At 40.9% G+C, this 17,426-nt stretch overlaps 19 non-coding genes across 19 annotated transcripts; all 19 read left to right on the forward strand.

Annotated features, from left to right (window-relative positions):
- Positions 1-687: 687 nt before the first annotated feature.
- LOC133963129 (small nucleolar RNA U3) lies at positions 688-895 on the forward strand. The gene has a single exon (XR_009922645.1). It is a non-coding gene; the product is annotated as a small nucleolar RNA U3 (small nucleolar RNA).
- A 694-nt stretch (positions 896-1,589) lies between these two features.
- Positions 1,590-1,796, forward strand: LOC133963122 (small nucleolar RNA U3). The gene has a single exon (XR_009922638.1). It is a non-coding gene; the product is annotated as a small nucleolar RNA U3 (small nucleolar RNA).
- Positions 1,797-2,537: 741 nt separating this feature from the next.
- Positions 2,538-2,745, forward strand: LOC133963136 (small nucleolar RNA U3). The gene has a single exon (XR_009922651.1). It is a non-coding gene; the product is annotated as a small nucleolar RNA U3 (small nucleolar RNA).
- Positions 2,746-3,439: 694 nt separating this feature from the next.
- On the forward strand, positions 3,440-3,647 carry LOC133963125 (small nucleolar RNA U3). The gene has a single exon (XR_009922641.1). It is a non-coding gene; the product is annotated as a small nucleolar RNA U3 (small nucleolar RNA).
- Positions 3,648-4,411: 764 nt separating this feature from the next.
- Positions 4,412-4,619, forward strand: LOC133963115 (small nucleolar RNA U3). Its single transcript, XR_009922631.1, has one exon. It is a non-coding gene; the product is annotated as a small nucleolar RNA U3 (small nucleolar RNA).
- A 603-nt stretch (positions 4,620-5,222) lies between these two features.
- Positions 5,223-5,430, forward strand: LOC133963152 (small nucleolar RNA U3). Its single transcript, XR_009922667.1, has one exon. It is a non-coding gene; the product is annotated as a small nucleolar RNA U3 (small nucleolar RNA).
- Positions 5,431-6,170: 740 nt separating this feature from the next.
- LOC133963156 (small nucleolar RNA U3) lies at positions 6,171-6,378 on the forward strand. The gene has a single exon (XR_009922671.1). It is a non-coding gene; the product is annotated as a small nucleolar RNA U3 (small nucleolar RNA).
- Positions 6,379-7,072: 694 nt separating this feature from the next.
- Positions 7,073-7,280, forward strand: LOC133963112 (small nucleolar RNA U3). The gene has a single exon (XR_009922628.1). It is a non-coding gene; the product is annotated as a small nucleolar RNA U3 (small nucleolar RNA).
- A 738-nt stretch (positions 7,281-8,018) lies between these two features.
- On the forward strand, positions 8,019-8,226 carry LOC133963148 (small nucleolar RNA U3). Its single transcript, XR_009922663.1, has one exon. It is a non-coding gene; the product is annotated as a small nucleolar RNA U3 (small nucleolar RNA).
- A 694-nt stretch (positions 8,227-8,920) lies between these two features.
- LOC133963138 (small nucleolar RNA U3) lies at positions 8,921-9,128 on the forward strand. Its single transcript, XR_009922653.1, has one exon. It is a non-coding gene; the product is annotated as a small nucleolar RNA U3 (small nucleolar RNA).
- Positions 9,129-9,893: 765 nt separating this feature from the next.
- LOC133963141 (small nucleolar RNA U3) lies at positions 9,894-10,101 on the forward strand. Its single transcript, XR_009922656.1, has one exon. It is a non-coding gene; the product is annotated as a small nucleolar RNA U3 (small nucleolar RNA).
- Positions 10,102-10,704: 603 nt separating this feature from the next.
- LOC133963161 (small nucleolar RNA U3) lies at positions 10,705-10,912 on the forward strand. The gene has a single exon (XR_009922676.1). It is a non-coding gene; the product is annotated as a small nucleolar RNA U3 (small nucleolar RNA).
- A 739-nt stretch (positions 10,913-11,651) lies between these two features.
- Positions 11,652-11,859, forward strand: LOC133963130 (small nucleolar RNA U3). Its single transcript, XR_009922646.1, has one exon. It is a non-coding gene; the product is annotated as a small nucleolar RNA U3 (small nucleolar RNA).
- A 694-nt stretch (positions 11,860-12,553) lies between these two features.
- LOC133963123 (small nucleolar RNA U3) lies at positions 12,554-12,761 on the forward strand. Its single transcript, XR_009922639.1, has one exon. It is a non-coding gene; the product is annotated as a small nucleolar RNA U3 (small nucleolar RNA).
- A 764-nt stretch (positions 12,762-13,525) lies between these two features.
- Positions 13,526-13,733, forward strand: LOC133963116 (small nucleolar RNA U3). The gene has a single exon (XR_009922632.1). It is a non-coding gene; the product is annotated as a small nucleolar RNA U3 (small nucleolar RNA).
- A 603-nt stretch (positions 13,734-14,336) lies between these two features.
- On the forward strand, positions 14,337-14,544 carry LOC133963153 (small nucleolar RNA U3). Its single transcript, XR_009922668.1, has one exon. It is a non-coding gene; the product is annotated as a small nucleolar RNA U3 (small nucleolar RNA).
- Positions 14,545-15,284: 740 nt separating this feature from the next.
- LOC133963157 (small nucleolar RNA U3) lies at positions 15,285-15,492 on the forward strand. Its single transcript, XR_009922672.1, has one exon. It is a non-coding gene; the product is annotated as a small nucleolar RNA U3 (small nucleolar RNA).
- Positions 15,493-16,186: 694 nt separating this feature from the next.
- Positions 16,187-16,394, forward strand: LOC133963113 (small nucleolar RNA U3). Its single transcript, XR_009922629.1, has one exon. It is a non-coding gene; the product is annotated as a small nucleolar RNA U3 (small nucleolar RNA).
- Positions 16,395-17,136: 742 nt separating this feature from the next.
- Positions 17,137-17,344, forward strand: LOC133963126 (small nucleolar RNA U3). Its single transcript, XR_009922642.1, has one exon. It is a non-coding gene; the product is annotated as a small nucleolar RNA U3 (small nucleolar RNA).
- Positions 17,345-17,426: the final 82 nt, after the last annotated feature.

Genomic DNA, 17,426 nt, shown 5'->3' on the forward strand with positions numbered 1-17,426 from the left:
TATTATGAAACTTCCACTTTTGTTCTGCTTCTACACGTTAATTTGGGTATCTGGCATGTCTACCGTCCCAAAAACTCCGGAAAAAAACAACTCCCGCGATTTGTTGTGGTTCCTCTTTGTCTGAAACGATACGCCAGAGTGCGGTAAATGGGATAAAGACCGAATTAAACGTCATAGTCACTACATGCCCATGTAGGGAGTCTCGCTACATGGCCCAGGACGAGCGCGCTAACGCTAGCCGGGCTCCACCGGCCCGGTTAGCTAGCGAGCTAATGCTAGCCGGGGAGCCCGCTAGCTCGCGAGACCGTCTTCCCTAGCTCCCCAGGGGCTCCCCCCCCCCCGGCTTGGGAAGCCCGGCTCCCTCCGGCTAGGGGAGCCTGGCCTCAGTGTTTCTGGTTGAGACACTGGAGGAGGAAAAACAAAAACTCTTCTTCAGAACATGATTTAAAAACTATTGAACAAACATATAAACTGTTGAATCAACATTATCCCATCTACACAAAGTCTTAGTTGTTCTTTTGTCTTTGATGACTGATCAGTTATGATTGTTATGACAGCAATGAGCCACAGAAATCAAAGTGTAACTTGTGATTGGAGGAGGTTTGTCTTCCTGGATCACAGCAGCTCACCAGGAGTAAAGGTTCACGTCTGTAGATATAAGACTCAGAGAAACATCCAGAACAAACCAAGACTATACTTTCAGGGATCATTTCTATAGTTGTTAACTTGAGAAATGTGTTTCTAAAGAGTTTGGTCTCGCTGCCCACGATGAAGAGTGAAGATGTTTCCTTCAGAGCAGGAATCTGGTGGAAGAGACTTTTGGTTTTCTCCACTGTTGATGATTGTTCAGTGTTTCTGGTTGAGTCACTGGAGGAGGAAACATGTTCTGAGTGGTTCTGATACAGATCTTTAAAATATAAAGGTTCATTAATGTTAAGTTAAAGTTTCAGTCCAGAACTCAATGTAATGACAGAAAGATAAAGTTGTGAGGTTCATAGGTATCAGTCATTAGTTTTGCTGTTATGAGAACCTTTATTTTGAAATTGAGACCCTGTGTTGGGTCTGTTTTCAGTGGTGAATTGATCTTCATGTGTATTTGTGAGTCGGTGTCACAGCGATTATCAATGATGTGAGTCTCTGATACTTTATGATTAATGACTTGTCGACCAAACTTTTGTCAGATTCAATAAACTTTATTTTTTAAACAAACTTTATTTTTCACACAAACTTAAAAAATTATCAATAAATGACAATGAAATCCAAAATATATCTAACTCTATAAATACTATTCTGATATTAACTTGTAGTTTGAAAAGGAAAAACAAATCTCTTCTTCAGAACATGATTTAAAAACTATTGAACATACATATAAACTGTTGAATCGACATTATCTCAACTACACAACGTCTTAATTGTTCTTTTGTCTTTGATGACTGATCAGTAATGATTGTTATGACAGCAATGAGCCACAGAAATCAAAGTGTAACTTGTGATTGGAGGAGGTTTGTCTTCCTGGATCACAGAAGCTCACCAGGAGTAAAGGTTCACGTCCGTAGATATAAGACTCAGAGAAACATCCAGAACAAACCAAGACTATACTTTCAGGGATCATTTCTATAGTTGTTGACTTGAGGAATGTGTTTTAAAGAGTTTGGTCTCGCTGCCCACGATGAAGAGTGAAGATGTTTCCTTCAGAGCAGGAATCTGGTGGAAGAGACTCTTGGTTTTCTCCACTGTTGATGATTGTTCAGTGTTTCTGGTTGAGTCACTGGAGGAGGAAACATGTTCTGAGTGGTTTTGATACAGATGTTTGAAATATAAAGGTCATTAATGTTCAGTTAAAGCGGACATATTATGAAACTTCCACTTTTGTTCTGCTTCTACACGTTAATTTGGGTATCTGGCATGTCTACCGTCCCAAAAACTCCGGAAAAAAACAACTCCCGCGATTTGTTGTGGTTCCTCTTTGTCTGAAACGATACGCCAGAGTGCGGCAAATGGGATAAAGACCGAAATAAACGTCATAGTCACTACATGCCCATGTAGGGAGTCTCGCTACATGGCCCAGGACGAGCGCGCCAACGCTAGCCGGGCTCCACCGGCCCGGTTAGCTAGCGAGCTAATGCTAGCCGGGGAGCCCGCTAGCTCGCGAGACCGTCTTCCCTAGCTCCCCAGGGGCTCCCCCCCCCCCAGCTTGGGAAGCCCGGCTCCCTCCGGCTAGGGGAGCCTGGCCTCAGTGTTTCTGGTTGAGACACTGGAGGAGGAAAAACAAAAACTCTTCTTCAGAACATGATTTAAAAACTATTGAACAAACATATAAACTGTTGAATCAACATTATCCCATCTACACAAAGTCTTAGTTGTTCTTTTGTCTTTGATGACTGATCAGTTATGATTGTTATGACAGCAATGAGCCACAGAAATCAAAGTGTAACTTGTGATTGGAGGAGGTTTGTCTTCCTGGATCACAGCAGCTCACCAGGAGTAAAGGTTCACGTCTGTAGATATAAGACTCAGAGAAACATCCAGAACAAACCAAGACTATACTTTCAGGGATCATTTCTATAGTTGTTAACTTGAGAAATGTGTTTCTAAAGAGTTTGGTCTCGCTGCCCACGATGAAGAGTGAAGATGTTTCCTTCAGAGCAGGAATCTGGTGGAAGAGACTCTTGGTTTTCTCCACTGTTGATGATTGTTCAGTGTTTCTGGTTGAGTCACTGGAGGAGGAAACATGTTCTGAGTGGTTCTGATACAGATGTTTAAAATATAAAGGTTCATTAATGTTAAGTTAAAGTTTCAGTCCAGAACTCAATGTAATGACAGAAAGATAAAGTTGTGAGGTTCATAGGTATCAGTCATTAGTTTTGCTGTTATGAGAACCTTTATTTTGAAATTGAGACCCTGTGTTGGGTCTGTTTTCAGTGGTGAATTGATCTTCATGTGTATTTGTGAGTCGGTGTCACAGCGATTATCAATGATGTGAGTCTCTGATACTTTATGATTAATGACTTGTCGACCAAACTTTTGTCAGATTCAATAAACTTTATTTTTTAAACAAACTTTATTTTTCACACAAACTTTAAAAATTATCAATAAATGACAATGAAATCCAAAATATATCTAACTCTATAAATACTATTCTGATATTAACTTGTAGTTTGAAAAGGAAAAACAAATCTCTTCTTCAGAACATGATTTAAAAACTATTGAACATACATATAAACTGTTGAATCGACATTATCTCAACTACACAACGTCTTAGTTGTTCTTTTGTCTTTGATGACTGATCAGTTATGATTGTTATGACAGCAATGAGCCACAGAAATCAAAGTGTAACTTGTGATTGGAGGAGGTTTGTCTTCCTGGATCACAGAAGCTCACCAGGAGTAAAGGTTCACGTCCGTAGATATAAGACTCAGAGAAACATGCAGAACAAACCAAGACTATACTTTCAGGGATCATTTCTATAGTTGTTGACTTGAGAAATGTGTTTCTAAAGAGTTTGGTCTCGCTGCCCACGATGAAGAGTGAAGATGTTTCCTTCAGAGCAGGAATCTGGTGGAAGAGACTCTTGGTTTTCTCCACTGTTGATGATTGTTCAGTGTTTCTGTTTGAGTCACTGTAGGAGGAAACATGTTCTGAGTGGTTCTGATACAGATGTTTAAAATATAAGGTTCAGTAATTTTAAGCTTTGGTCCTGAACTCAATGTAATGACAGAAGGTTTGAGATGTTTCAGTAGTAATGTGCCTTGCTTCTTTCACTGGTTACCAAAAGGTTTCTGCATCCACATCAAGACAACAGTACTTGTGTACCGTGCTGTGAACGGATCAGGTCCAGTCTAAATCCAGGTCTTTGGTAAACCTTTCTCCTCAGCCCGTCCACTCTGCTCTGCATCGGCCCATCACCTTGCTGCTCCCTCACTGCGAGCGAGCGACTGAACAGAATCATGACTGTTTGATGGCCTGGCTCCTGATTGGAGGAACAAGCTCATCATTGACATCAGGACAGAAGAAGTGAAGACAAGAACAAGACATGTCCTGTTCTGACAAAGATGAGAAAGTGATAAACGGGAGGAGAGCAGCCTGGAAAGTCTTGCTTGTGTTGATCTGATGCCCGTCAGCCTTTTGATGTTGTGAACTCAGATGGTGACTACTGAACTGAGCCAGGTTGATTGTTGTGACATCATAGAAGGAAACTTTGGGATAAGAGGTTTCAAAAAGTCCCTGCAGCCCAAATGAGTCTGTTACAATAATTCAAACTAACACAGTCCATCTTCTCTTCCTCCTGCAGAGACACCTGAGTGTCAACACAACATCTGATTGGAGGAGGTGTAACTCGCTGATCCAGCTCACCAGGAGTAAAGGTTCACGTCTGAAGATATAAGACTCAGAGAAACATCCAGAACAAACCAAGACTATACTTTCAGGGATCATTTCTATAGTTGTTGACTTGAGAAATGTGTTTCTAAAGAGTTTGGTCTCGCTGCCCACGATGAAGAGTGAAGATGTTTCCTTCAGAGCAGGAATCTGGTGGAAGAGACTCTTGGTTTTCTCCACTGTTGATGATTGTTCAGTGTTTCTGGTTGAGTCACTGGAGGAGGAAACATGTTCTGAGTGGTCAGCTACTGTTATTTTCAAAATATTGAAACTACATCTTAAAATATGTAGTAAAAGATAAAAATGTTTGATGTGCAAAATTAAGTAAATGGAACCCTTAAAATTCCTCTTATTATGCACATTTTGAAAATGTTCTTTTATTCCTTTATGAAATTTGGTCCAAAAATCTTTGACTTTTAGTTCTGTTTCAGAATGTTGTTATCAGCAAGAACTTTGTCTAAAGTTCTATCATTGTCAGTTTATCGTGATTAGTTTACAAAGTCCCTGTTTCCAGTCAAGATTCATACAGACTGTGTGTAACTGTCTCCACTGGTTCACTGTGGTTTCTGGTGGTTCCACTTTTAGTTTGGGATCTGATGCCACTTTGAGTCCGTCATGATTTGTGTTCAACACTATGTGTGGGTTGAAAAGTCCCGCAGGCAAAATGAGTCTGTTACAATACTTCAAACTAACACAATCCACTTTCTCTTCCTCCTGCTGAGACACGCGAGTGTCAACACAACATCTGATTGGAGGAGGTTTGTCTCTCTGGATCACAGCAGCTCACCAGGAGTAACGTTTCACGTCTGTAGATATAAGACTCAGACAAACATGCAGAACAAACCAAGACTATACTTTCAGGGATCATTTCTATAGTTGTTCACTTGAGAAATGTGTTTCTAAAGAGTTTGGTCTCGCTGCCCACGATGAAGAGTGAAGGTGTTTCCTTCAGAGCAAGAATCTGGTGGAAGAGACTCTTGGTTTTCTCCACTGTTGATGATTGTTCAGTGTTTCTGGTTGAGTCACTGGAGGAGGAGACATGTTCTGAGTGGTTTTGGTACAGATGTTTGAAATATAAAGGTCATTAATGTTCAGTTAAAGGGGACATATTATGAAACTTCCACTTTTGTTCTGCTTCTACACGTTAATTTGGGTATCTGGCATGTCTACCGTCCCAAAAACTCCGGAAAAAAACAACTCCCGCGATTTGTTGTGGTTCCTCTTTGTCTGAAACGATACGCCAGAGTGCGGCAAATGGGATAAAGACCGAAATAAACGTCATAGTCACTACATGCCCATGTAGGGAGTCTCGCTACATGGCCCAGGACGAGCGCGCTAAAGCTAGCCGGGCTCCACCGGCCCGGTTAGCTAGCGAGCTAATGCTAGCCGGGGAGCCCGCTAGCTCGCGAGACCGTCTTCCCTAGCTCCCCAGGGGCTCCCCCCCCCCGGCTTGGGAAGCCCGGCTCCCTCCGGCTAGGGGAGCCTGGCCTCAGTGTTTCTGGTTGAGACACTGGAGGAGGAAAAACAAAAACTCTTCTTCAGAACATGATTTAAAAACTATTGAACAAACATATAAACTGTTGAATCAACATTATCCCATCTACACAAAGTCTTAGTTGTTCTTTTGTCTTTGATGACTGATCAGTTATGATTGTTATGACAGCAATGAGCCACAGAAATCAAAGTGTTACTTGTGATTGGAGGAGGTTTGTCTTCCTGGATCACAGCAGCTCACCAGGAGTAAAGGTTCACGTCTGTAGATATAAGACTCAGAGAAACATCCAGAACAAACCAAGACTATACTTTCAGGGATCATTTCCATAGTTGTTAACTTGAGAAATGTTTTTCTAAAGAGTTTGGTCTCGCTGCCCACGATGAAGAGTGAAGATGTTTCCTTCAGAGCAGGAATCTGGTGGAAGAGACTCTTGGTGTTCTCCACTGTTGATGATTGTTCAGTGTTTCTGGTTGAGTCACTGGAGGAGGAAACATGTTCTGAGTGGTTCTGATACAGATGTTTAAAATATAAAGGTTCATTAATGTTAAGTTAAAGTTTCAGTCCAGAACTCAATGTAATGACAGAAAGATAAAGTTGTGAGGTTCATAGGTATCAGTCATTAGTTTTGCTGTTATGAGAACCTTTATTTTGAAATTGAGACCCTGTGTTGGGTCTGTTTTCAGTGGTGAATTGATCTTCATGTGTATTTGTGAGTCGGTGTCACAGCGATTATCAATGATGTGAGTCTCTGATACTTTATGATTAATGACTTGTCGACCAAACTTTTGTCAGATTCAATAAACTTTATTTTTTAAACAAACTTTATTTTTCACACAAACTTAAAAATTTCTCAATAAATGACAATGAAATCCAAAATATATCTAACTCTATAAATACTATTCTGATATTAACTTGTAGTTTGAAAAGGAAAAACAAATCTCTTCTTCAGAACATGATTTAAAAACTATTGAACATACATATAAACTGTTGAATCGACAATATCTCAACTACACAACGTCTTAGTTGTTCTTTTGTCTTTGATGACTGATCAGTTATGATTGTTATGACAGCAATGAGCCACAGAAATCAAAGTGTAACTTGTGATTGGAGGAGGTTTGTCTTCCTGGATCACAGCAGCTCACCAGGAGTAAAGGTTCACGTCTGAAGATATAAGACTCAGAGAAACATGCAGAACAAACCAAGACTATACTTTCAGGGATCATTTCTATAGTTGTTGACTTGAGAAATGTGTTTCTAAAGAGTTTGGTCTCGCTGCCCACGATGAAGAGTGAAGATGTTTCCTTCAGAGCAGGAATCTGGTGGAAGAGACTCTTGGTTTTCTCCACTGTTGATGATTGTTCAGTGTTTCTGTTTGAGTCACTGGAGGAGGAAACATGTTCTGAGTGGTTTTGATACAGATGTTTGAAATATAAAGGTCATTAATGTTCAGTTAAAGGTGACATATTATGGTACTTCCACTTTTGTTCTGCTTCTACACGTTAATTTGGGTATCTGGCATGTCTACCGTCCCAAAAACTCTAGAAAAAAACAACTCCCGCGATTTGTTGTGGTTCCTCTTTGTCTGAAACGATACGCCAGAGTGCGGCAAATGGGATAAAGACCGAATTAAACGTCATAGTCACTACATGCCCATGTAGGGAGTCTCGCTTCATGGCCCAGGACGAGCGCGCTAACGCTAGCCGGGCTCCACCGGCCCGGTTAGCTAGCGAGCTAATGCTAGCCGGGGAGCCCGCTAGTTCGAGAGACCGTCTTCCCTAGCTCCCCAGGGGCTCCCCCCCCGGCTTGGGAGGCCCGGCTCCCTCCGGCTAAGGGAGCCTGGCCTCAGTGTTTCTGGTTGAGACACTGGAGGAGGAAAAACAAAAACTCTTCTTCAGAACATGATTTAAAAACTATTGAACAAACATATAAACTGTTGAATCAACATTATCCCATCTACACAAAGTCTTAGTTGTTCTTTTGTCTTTGATGACTGATCAGTTATGATTGTTATGACAGCAATGAGCCACAGAAATCAAAGTGTAACTTGTGATTGGAGGAGGTTTGTCTTCCTGGATCACAGCAGCTCACCAGGAGTAAAGGTTCACGTCTGTAGATATAAGACTCAGAGAAACATCCAGAACAAACCAAGACTATACTTTCAGGGATCATTTCTATAGTTGTTGACTTGAGAAATGTGTTTCTAAAGCGTTTGGTCTCGCTGCCCACGATGAAGAATGAAGATGTTTCCTTCAGAGCAGGAATCTGGTGGAAGAGACTCTTGGTTTTCTCCACTGTTGATGATTGTTCAGTGTTTCTGGTTGAGTCACTGGAGGAGGAAACATGTTCTGAGTGGTTCTGATACAGATGTTTAAAATATAAAGGTTCATTAATGTTAAGTTAAAGTTTCAGTCCAGAACTCAATGTAATGACAGAAAGATAAAGTTTTGAGGTTCATAGGTATCAGTCATTAGTTTTGCTTTTATGAGAACCTTTATTTTGAAATTGAGACCCTGTGTTGGGTCTGTTTTCAGTGGTGAATTGATCTTCATGTGTATTTGTGAGTCGGTGTCACAGCGATTATCAATGATGTGAGTCTCTGATACTTTATGATTAATGACTTGTCGACCAAACTTTTGTCAGATTCAATAAACTTTATTTTTTAAACAAACTTTATTTTTCACACAAACTTAAAAATGTCTCAATAAATGACAATGAAATCCAAAATATATCTAACTCTATAAATACTATTCTGATATTAACTTGTAGTTTGAGAAGGAAAAACAAAACTCTTCTTCAGAACATGATTTAAAAACTATTGAACACACATATAAACTGTTGAATCGACATTATCTCAACTACACAACGTCTTAGTTGTTCTTTTGTCTTTGATGACTGATCAGTTATGATTGTTATGACAGCAATCAGCCACAGAAATCAAAGTGTAACTTGTGATTGGAAGAGGTTTGTCTTCCTGGATCACAGCAGCTCACCAGGAGTAAAGGTTCACGTCCGTAGATATAAGACTCAGAGAAACATGCAGAACAAACCAAGACTATACTTTCAGGGATCATTTCTATAGTTGTTGACTTGAGAAATGTGTTTCTAAAGAGTTTGGTCTCGCTGCCCACGATGAAGAGTGAACATGTTTCCTTCAGAACAGGAATCTGGTGGAAGAGACTCTAGGTTTTCTCCACTGTTGATGATTGTTCAGTGTTTCTGGTTGAATCACTGGAGGAGGAAACATGTTCTGAGTGGTTCTGATACAGATGTTTGAAATATAAGGTTCAGTAATTTTAAGCTTTGGTCCTGAACTCAATGTAATGACAGAAGGTTTGAGATGTTTCAGTAGTAATGTGCCTTGCTTCTTTCACTTGTTACCAAAAGCTTTCTGCATCCACATCAAGACACCAGTACTTGTGTACCGTGCTGTGAACTGATCAGGTCCAGTCTAAATCCAGGTCTTTGGTAAACCTTTCTCCTCAGCCCGTCCACTCTGCTCTGCATCGGCCCATCACCTTGCTGCTCCCTCACTGCGAGCTAGCTACCGTACAGAATCATGACTGTTTGATGGCCTGGCTCCTGATTGGAGGAAAAGCTCCTCATTGACATCAGGACAGTAGAAGTGAAGAACAAGAACAAGACATGTCCTGTTCTGACAAAGATGAGAAAGTGATAAACGGGAGGAGAGCAGATTGGAAAGACTTGCTTGTGTTGATCTGATGCCCGTCAGCATGTTGATGCTTTTGAACTCAGATGGTGACTACTGAACTGAGCCAGGTTGATTGTTGTGTCATCATAGAAGGAAACTTTGGGATAAGAGGTTTCAAAAAGTCCCTGCAGCCCAAATGAGTCTGTTACAATAATTCAAACTAACACAGTCCATCTTCTCTTCCTCCTGCAGAGACACCTGAGTGTCAACACAACATCTGATTGGAGGAGGTGTAACTCGCTGATCCAGCTCACCAGGAGTAAAGGTTCACGTCTAAAGATATAAGACTCAGAGAAACATGCAGAACAAACCAAGACTATACTTTCAGGGATCATTTCTATAGTTGTTGACTTGAGAAATGTGTTTCTAAAGAGTTTGGTCTCGCTGCCCATGATGAAGAGTGAAGATGTTTCCTTCAGAGCAGGAATCTGGTGGAAGAGACTCTTGGTTTTCTCCACTGTTGATGATTGTTCAGTGTTTCTGGTTGAGTCACTGGAGGAGGAAACATGTTCTGAGTGGTCAGCTACTGTTATTTTCAAAATATTGAAACTACATCTTAAAATATGTAGTAAAAGATAAAAATGTTTGATGTGCAAAATTAAGTAAATGGAACCCTTAAAATTCCTCTTATTATGCACATTTTGAAAATGTTCTTTTATTCCTTTATGAAATTTGGTCCAAAAATCTTTGACTTTTAGTTCTGTTTCAGAATGTTGTTATCAGCAAGAACTTTGTCTAAAGTTCTATCATTGTCAGTTTATCGTGATTAGTTTACAAAGTCCCTGTTTCCAGTCAAGATTCATACAGACTGTGTGTAACTGTCTCCACTGGTTCACTGTGGTTTCTGGTGGTTCCACTTTTAGTTTGGGATCTGATGCCACTTTGAGTCCATCATGATTTGTGTTCAACACTATGTGTGGGTTGAAAAGTCCCGCAGGCAAAATGAGTCTGTTACAATACTTCAAACTAACACAATCCACTTTCTCTTCCTCCTGCTGAGACACGCGAGTGTCAACACAACATCTGATTGGAGGAGGTTTGTCTCTCTGGATCACAGCAGCTCACCAGGAGTAAAGTTTCACGTCTGTAGATATAAGACTCAGACAAACATGCAGAACAAACCAAGACTATACTTTCAGTGATCATTTCTATAGTTGTTCACTTGAGAAATGTGTTTCTAAAGAGTTTTGTCTCGCTGCCCACGATGAAGAGTGAAGATGTTTCCTTCAGAGCAGGAATCTGGTGGAAGAGACTCTTGGTTTTCTCCACTGTTGATGATTGTTCAGTGTTTCTGGTTGAGTCACTGGAGGTGGAGACATGTTCTGAGTGGTTTTGGTACAGATGTTTGAAATATAGGGTCATTAATGTTCAGTTAAACCGGACATATTATGAAACTTCCACTTTTGTTCTGCTTCTACACGTTAATTTGGGTATCTGGCATGTCTACCGTCCCAAAAACTCCGGAAAAAAACAACTCCCGCGATTTGTTGTGGTTCCTCTTTGTCTGAAACGATACGCCAGAGTGCGGCAAATGGGATAAAGACCGAATTAAACGTCATAGTCACTACATGCCCATGTAGGGAGTCTCGCTACATGGCCCAGGACGAGCGCGCTAACGCTAGCCGGGCTCCACCGGCCCGGTTAGCTAGCGAGCTAATGCTAGCCGGGGAGCCCGCTAGCTCGCGAGACCGTCTTCCCTAGCTCCCCAGGGGCTCCCCCCCCCCGGCTTGGGAAGCCCGGCTCCCTCCGGCTAGGGGAGCCTGGCCTCAGTGTTTCTGGTTGAGACACTGGAGGAGGAAAAACAAAAACTCTTCTTCAGAACATGATTTAAAAACTATTGAACAAACATATAAACTGTTGAATCAACATTATCCCATCTACACAAAGTCTTAGTTGTTCTTTTGTCTTTGATGACTGATCAGTTATGATTGTTATGACAGCAATGAGCCACAGAAATCAAAGTGTAACTTGTGATTGGAGGAGGTTTGTCTTCCTGGATCACAGCAGCTCACCAGGAGTAAAGGTTCACGTCTGTAGATATAAGACTCAGACAAACATCCAGAACAAACCAAGACTATACTTTCAGGGATCATTTCTATAGTTGTTAACTTGAGAAATGTGTTTCTAAAGAGTTTGGTCTCGCTGCCCACGATGAAGAGTGAAGATGTTTCCTTCAGAGCAGGAATCTGGTGGAAGAGACTTTTGGTTTTCTCCACTGTTGATGATTGTTCAGTGTTTCTGGTTGAGTCACTGGAGGAGGAAACATGTTCTGAGTGGTTCTGATACAGATGTTTAAAATATAAAGGTTCATTAATGTTAAGTTAAAGTTTCAGTCCAGAACTCAATGTAATGACAGAAAGATAAAGTTGTGAGGTTCATAGGTATCAGTCATTAGTTTTGCTGTTATGAGAACCTTTATTTTGAAATTGAGACCCTGTGTTGGGTCTGTTTTCAGTGGTGAATTGATCTTCATGTGTATTTGTGAGTCGGTGTCACAGCGATTATCAATGATGTGAGTCTCTGATACTTTATGATTAATGACTTGTCGACCAAACTTTTGTCAGATTCAATAAACTTTATTTTTTAAACAAACTTTATTTTTCACACAAACTTAAAAAATTATCAATAAATGACAATGAAATCCAAAATATATCTAACTCTATAAATACTATTCTGATATTAACTTGTAGTTTGAAAAGGAAAAACAAATCTCTTCTTCAGAACATGATTTAAAAACTATTGAACATACATATAAACTGTTGAATCGACATTATCTCAACTACACAACGTCTTAGTTGTTCTTTTGTCTTTGATGACTGATCAGTTATGATTGTTATGACAGCAATGAGCCACAGAAATCAAAGTGTAACTTGTGATTGGAGGAGGTTTGTCTTCCTGGATCACAGAAGCTCACCAGGAGTAAAGGTTCACGTCCGTAGATATAAGACTCAGAGAAACATGCAGAACAAACCAAGACTATACTTTCAGGGATCATTTCTATAGTTGTTGACTTGAGAAATGTGTTTCTAAAGAGTTTGGTCTCGCTGCCCACGATGAAGAGTGAAGATGTTTCCTTCAGAGCAAGAATCTGGTGGAAGAGACTCTTGGTTTTCTCCACTGTTGATGATTGTTCAGTGTTTCTGTTTGAGTCACTGTAGGAGGAAACATGTTCTGAGTGGTTCTGATACAGATGTTTAAAACATAAGGTTCAGTAATTTTAAGCTTTGGTCCTGAACTCAATGTAATGACAGAAGGTTTGAGATGTTTCAGTAGTAATGTGCCTTGCTTCTTTCACTGGTTACCAAAAGGTTTCTGCATCCACATCAAGACAACAGTACTTGTGTACCGTGCTGTGAACGGATCAGGTCCAGTCTAAATCCAGGCCTTTGGTAAACCTTTCTCCTCAGCCCGTCCACTCTGCTCTGCATCGGCCCATCACCTTGCTGCTCCCTCACTGCGAGCGAGCGACTGAACAGAATCATGACTGTTTGATGGCCTGGCTCCTGATTGGAGGAACAAGCTCATCATTGACATCAGGACAGAAGAAGTGAAGACAAGAACAAGACATGTCCTGTTCTGACAAAGATGAGAAAGTGATAAACGGGAGGAGAGCAGCCTGGAAAGTCTTGCTTGTGTTGATCTGATGCCCGTCAGCATTTTGATGTTGTGAACTCAGATGGTGACTACTGAACTGAGCCAGGTTGATTGTTGTGACATCATAGAAGGAAACTTTGGGATAAGAGGTTTCAAAAAGTCCCTGCAGCCCAAATGAGTCTGTTACAATAATTCAAACTAACACAGTCCATCTTCTCTTCCTCCTGCAGAGACACCTGAGTGTCAACACAACATCTGATTGGAGGAGGTGTAACTCGCTGATCCAGCTCACCAGGAGTAAAGGTTCACGTCTGAAGATATAAGACTCAGAGAAACATCCAGAACAAACCAAGACTATACTTTCAGGGATCATTTCTATAGTTGTTGACTTGAGAAATGTGTTTCTAAAGAGTTTGGTCTCGCTGCCCACGATGAAGAGTGAAGATGTTTCCTTCAGAGCAGGAATCTGGTGGAAGAGACTCTTGGTTTTCTCCACTGTTGATGATTGTTCAGTGTTTCTGGTTGAGTCACTGGAGGAGGAAACATGTTCTGAGTGGTCAGCTACTGTTATTTTCAAAATATTGAAACTACATCTTAAAATATGTAGTAAAAGATAAAAATGTTTGATGTGCAAAATTAAGTAAATGGAACCCTTAAAATTCCTCTTATTATGCACATTTTGAAAATGTTCTTTTATTCCTTTATGAAATTTGGTCCAAAAATCTTTGACTTTTAGTTCTGTTTCAGAATGTTGTTATCAGCAAGAACTTTGTCTAAAGTTCTATCATTGTCAGTTTATCGTGATTAGTTTACAAAGTCCCTGTTTCCAGTCAAGATTCATACAGACTGTGTGTAACTGTCTCCACTGGTTCACTGTGGTTTCTGGTGGTTCCACTTTTAGTTTGGGATCTGATGCCACTTTGAGTCCGTCATGATTTGTGTTCAACACTATGTGTGGGTTGAAAAGTCCCGCAGGCAAAATGAGTCTGTTACAATACTTCAAACTAACACAATCCACTTTCTCTTCCTCCTGCTGAGACACGCGAGTGTCAACACAACATCTGATTGGAGGAGGTTTGTCTCTCTGGATCACAGCAGCTCACCAGGAGTAAAGTTTCACGTCTGTAGATATAAGACTCAGACAAACATGCAGAACAAACCAAGACTATACTTTCAGGGATCATTTCTATAGTTGTTCACTTGAGAAATGTGTTTCTAAAGAGTTTGGTCTCGCTGCCCACGATGAAGAGTGAAGGTGTTTCCTTCAGAGCAAGAATCTGGTGGAAGAGACTCTTGGTTTTCTCCACTGTTGATGATTGTTCAGTGTTTCTGGTTGAGTCACTGGAGGAGGAGACATGTTCTGAGTGGTTTTGGTACAGATGTTTGAAATATAAAGGTCATTAATGTTCAGTTAAAGGGGACATATTATGAAACTTCCACTTTTGTTCTGCTTCTACACGTTAATTTGGGTATCTGGCATGTCTACCGTCCCAAAAACTCCGGAAAAAAACAACTCCCGCGATTTGTTGTGGTTCCTCTTTGTCTGAAACGATACGCCAGAGTGCGGCAAATGGGATAAAGACCGAAATAAACGTCATAGTCACTACATGCCCATGTAGGGAGTCTCGCTACATGGCCCAGGACGAGCGCGCTAACGCTAGCCGGGCTCCACCGGCCCGGTTAGCTAGCGAGCTAATGCTAGCCGGGGAGCCCGCTAGCTCGCGAGACCGTCTTCCCTAGCTCCCCAGGGGCTCCCCCCCCCCGGCTTGGGAAGCCCGGCTCCCTCCGGCTAGGGGAGCCTGGCCTCAGTGTTTCTGGTTGAGACACTGGAGGAGGAAAAACAAAAACTCTTCTTCAGAACATGATTTAAAAACTATTGAACAAACATATAAACTGTTGAATCAACATTATCCCATCTACACAAAGTCTTAGTTGTTCTTTTGTCTTTGATGACTGATCAGTTATGATTGTTATGACAGCAATGAGCCACAGAAATCAAAGTGTTACTTGTGATTGGAGGAGGTTTGTCTTCCTGGATCACAGCAGCTCACCAGGAGTAAAGGTTCACGTCTGTAGATATAAGACTCAGAGAAACATCCAGAACAAACCAAGACTATACTTTCAGGGATCATTTCCATAGTTGTTAACTTGAGAAATGTGTTTCTAAAGAGTTTGGTCTCGCTGCCCACGATGAAGAGTGAAGATGTTTCCTTCAGAGCAGGAATCTGGTGGAAGAGACTCTTGGTTTTCTCCACTGTTGATGATTGTTCAGTGTTTCTGGTTGAGTCACTGGAGGAGGAAACATGTTCTGAGTGGTTCTGATACAGATGTTTAAAATATAAAGGTTCATTAATGTTAAGTTAAAGTTTCAGTCCAGAACTCAATGTAATGACAGAAAGATAAAGTTGTGAGGTTCATAGGTATCAGTCATTAGTTTTGCTGTTATGAGAACCTTTATTTTGAAATTGAGACCCTGTGTTGGGTCTGTTTTCAGTGGTGAATTGATCTTCATGTGTATTTGTGAGTCGGTGTCACAGCGATTATCAATGATGTGAGTCTCTGATACTTTATGATTAATGACTTGTCGACCAAACTTTTGTCAGATTCAATAAACTTTATTTTTTAAACAAACTTTATTTTTCACACAAACTTAAAAATTTCTCAATAAATGACAATGAAATCCAAAATATATCTAACTCTATAAATACTATTCTGATATTAACTTGTAGTTTGAAAAGGAAAAACAAATCTCTTCTTCAGAACATGATTTAAAAACTATTGAACATACATATAAACTGTTGAATCGACAATATCTCAACTACACAACGTCTTAGTTGTTCTTTTGTCTTTGATGACTGATCAGTTATGATTGTTATGACAGCAATGAGCCACAGAAATCAAAGTGTAACTTGTGATTGGAGGAGGTTTGTCTTCCTGGATCACAGCAGCTCACCAGGAGTAAAGGTTCACGTCTGAAGATATAAGACTCAGAGAAACATGCAGAACAAACCAAGACTATACTTTCAGGGATCATTTCTATAGTTGTTGACTTGAGAAATGTGTTTCTAAAGAGTTTGGTCTCGCTGCCCACGATGAAGAGTGAAGATGTTTCCTTCAGAGCAGGAATCTGGTGGAAGAGACTCTTGGTTTTCTCCACTGTTGATGATTGTTCAGTGTTTCTGATTGAGTCACTGGAGGAGGAAACATGTTCTGAGTGGTTTTGATACAGATGTTTGAAATATAAAGGTCATTAATGTTCAGTTAAAGGTGACATATCATGGTACTTCCACTTTTGTTCTGCTTCTACACGTTAATTTGGGTATCTGGCATGTCTACTGTCCCAAAAACTCCGGAAAAAAACAACTCCCGCGATTTGTTGTGGTTCCTCTTTGTCTGAAACGATACGCCAGAGTGCGGCAAATGGGATAAAGACCGAAATAAACGTCATAATCACTACATGCCCATGTAGGGAGTCTCGCTACATGGCCCAGGACGAGCGCGCTAACGCTAGCCGGGCTCCACCGGCCCGGTTAGCTAGCGAGCTAATGCTAGCCGGGGAGCCCGCTAGCTCGCGAGACCGTCTTCCCTAGCTCCCCAGGGGCTCCCCCCCCCCCCGGCTTGGGAAGCCCGGCTCCCTCCGGCTAGGGGAGCCTGGCCTCAGTGTTTCTGGTTGAGACACTGGAGGAGGAAAAACAAAAACTCTTCTTCAGAACATGATTTAAAAACTATTGAACAAACATATAAACTGTTGAATCAACATTATCCCATCTACACAAAGTCTTAGTTGTTCTTTTGTCTTTGATGACTGATCAGTTATGATTGTTATGACAGCAATGAGCCACAGAAATCAAAGTGTAACTTGTGATTGGAGGAGGTTTGTCTTCCTGGATCACAGCAGCTCACCAGGAGTAAAGGTTCACGTCTGTAGATATAAGACTCAGAGAAACATCCAGAACAAACCAAGACTATACTTTCAGGGATCATTTCTATAGTTGTTGACTTGAGAAATGTGTTTCTAAAGAGTTTGGTCTCGCTGCCCACGATGAAGAGTGAAGATGTTTCCTTCAGAGCAGGAATCTGGTGGAAGAGACTCTTGGTGTTCTCCACTGTTGATGATTGTTCAGTGTTTCTGGTTGAGTCACTGGAGGAGGAAACATGTTCTGAGTGGTTCTGATACAGTTGTTTAAAATATAAAGGTTCATTAATGTTGAGTTAAAGCTTTGGTCTGGAACTCAATGGAATGGCAGTAAG

This window comes from Platichthys flesus, chromosome 10 (assembly GCF_949316205.1).
Source record: "Platichthys flesus chromosome 10, fPlaFle2.1, whole genome shotgun sequence".
In the NCBI taxonomy this organism is placed as follows: Eukaryota; Metazoa; Chordata; class Actinopteri; order Pleuronectiformes; family Pleuronectidae; genus Platichthys; species Platichthys flesus.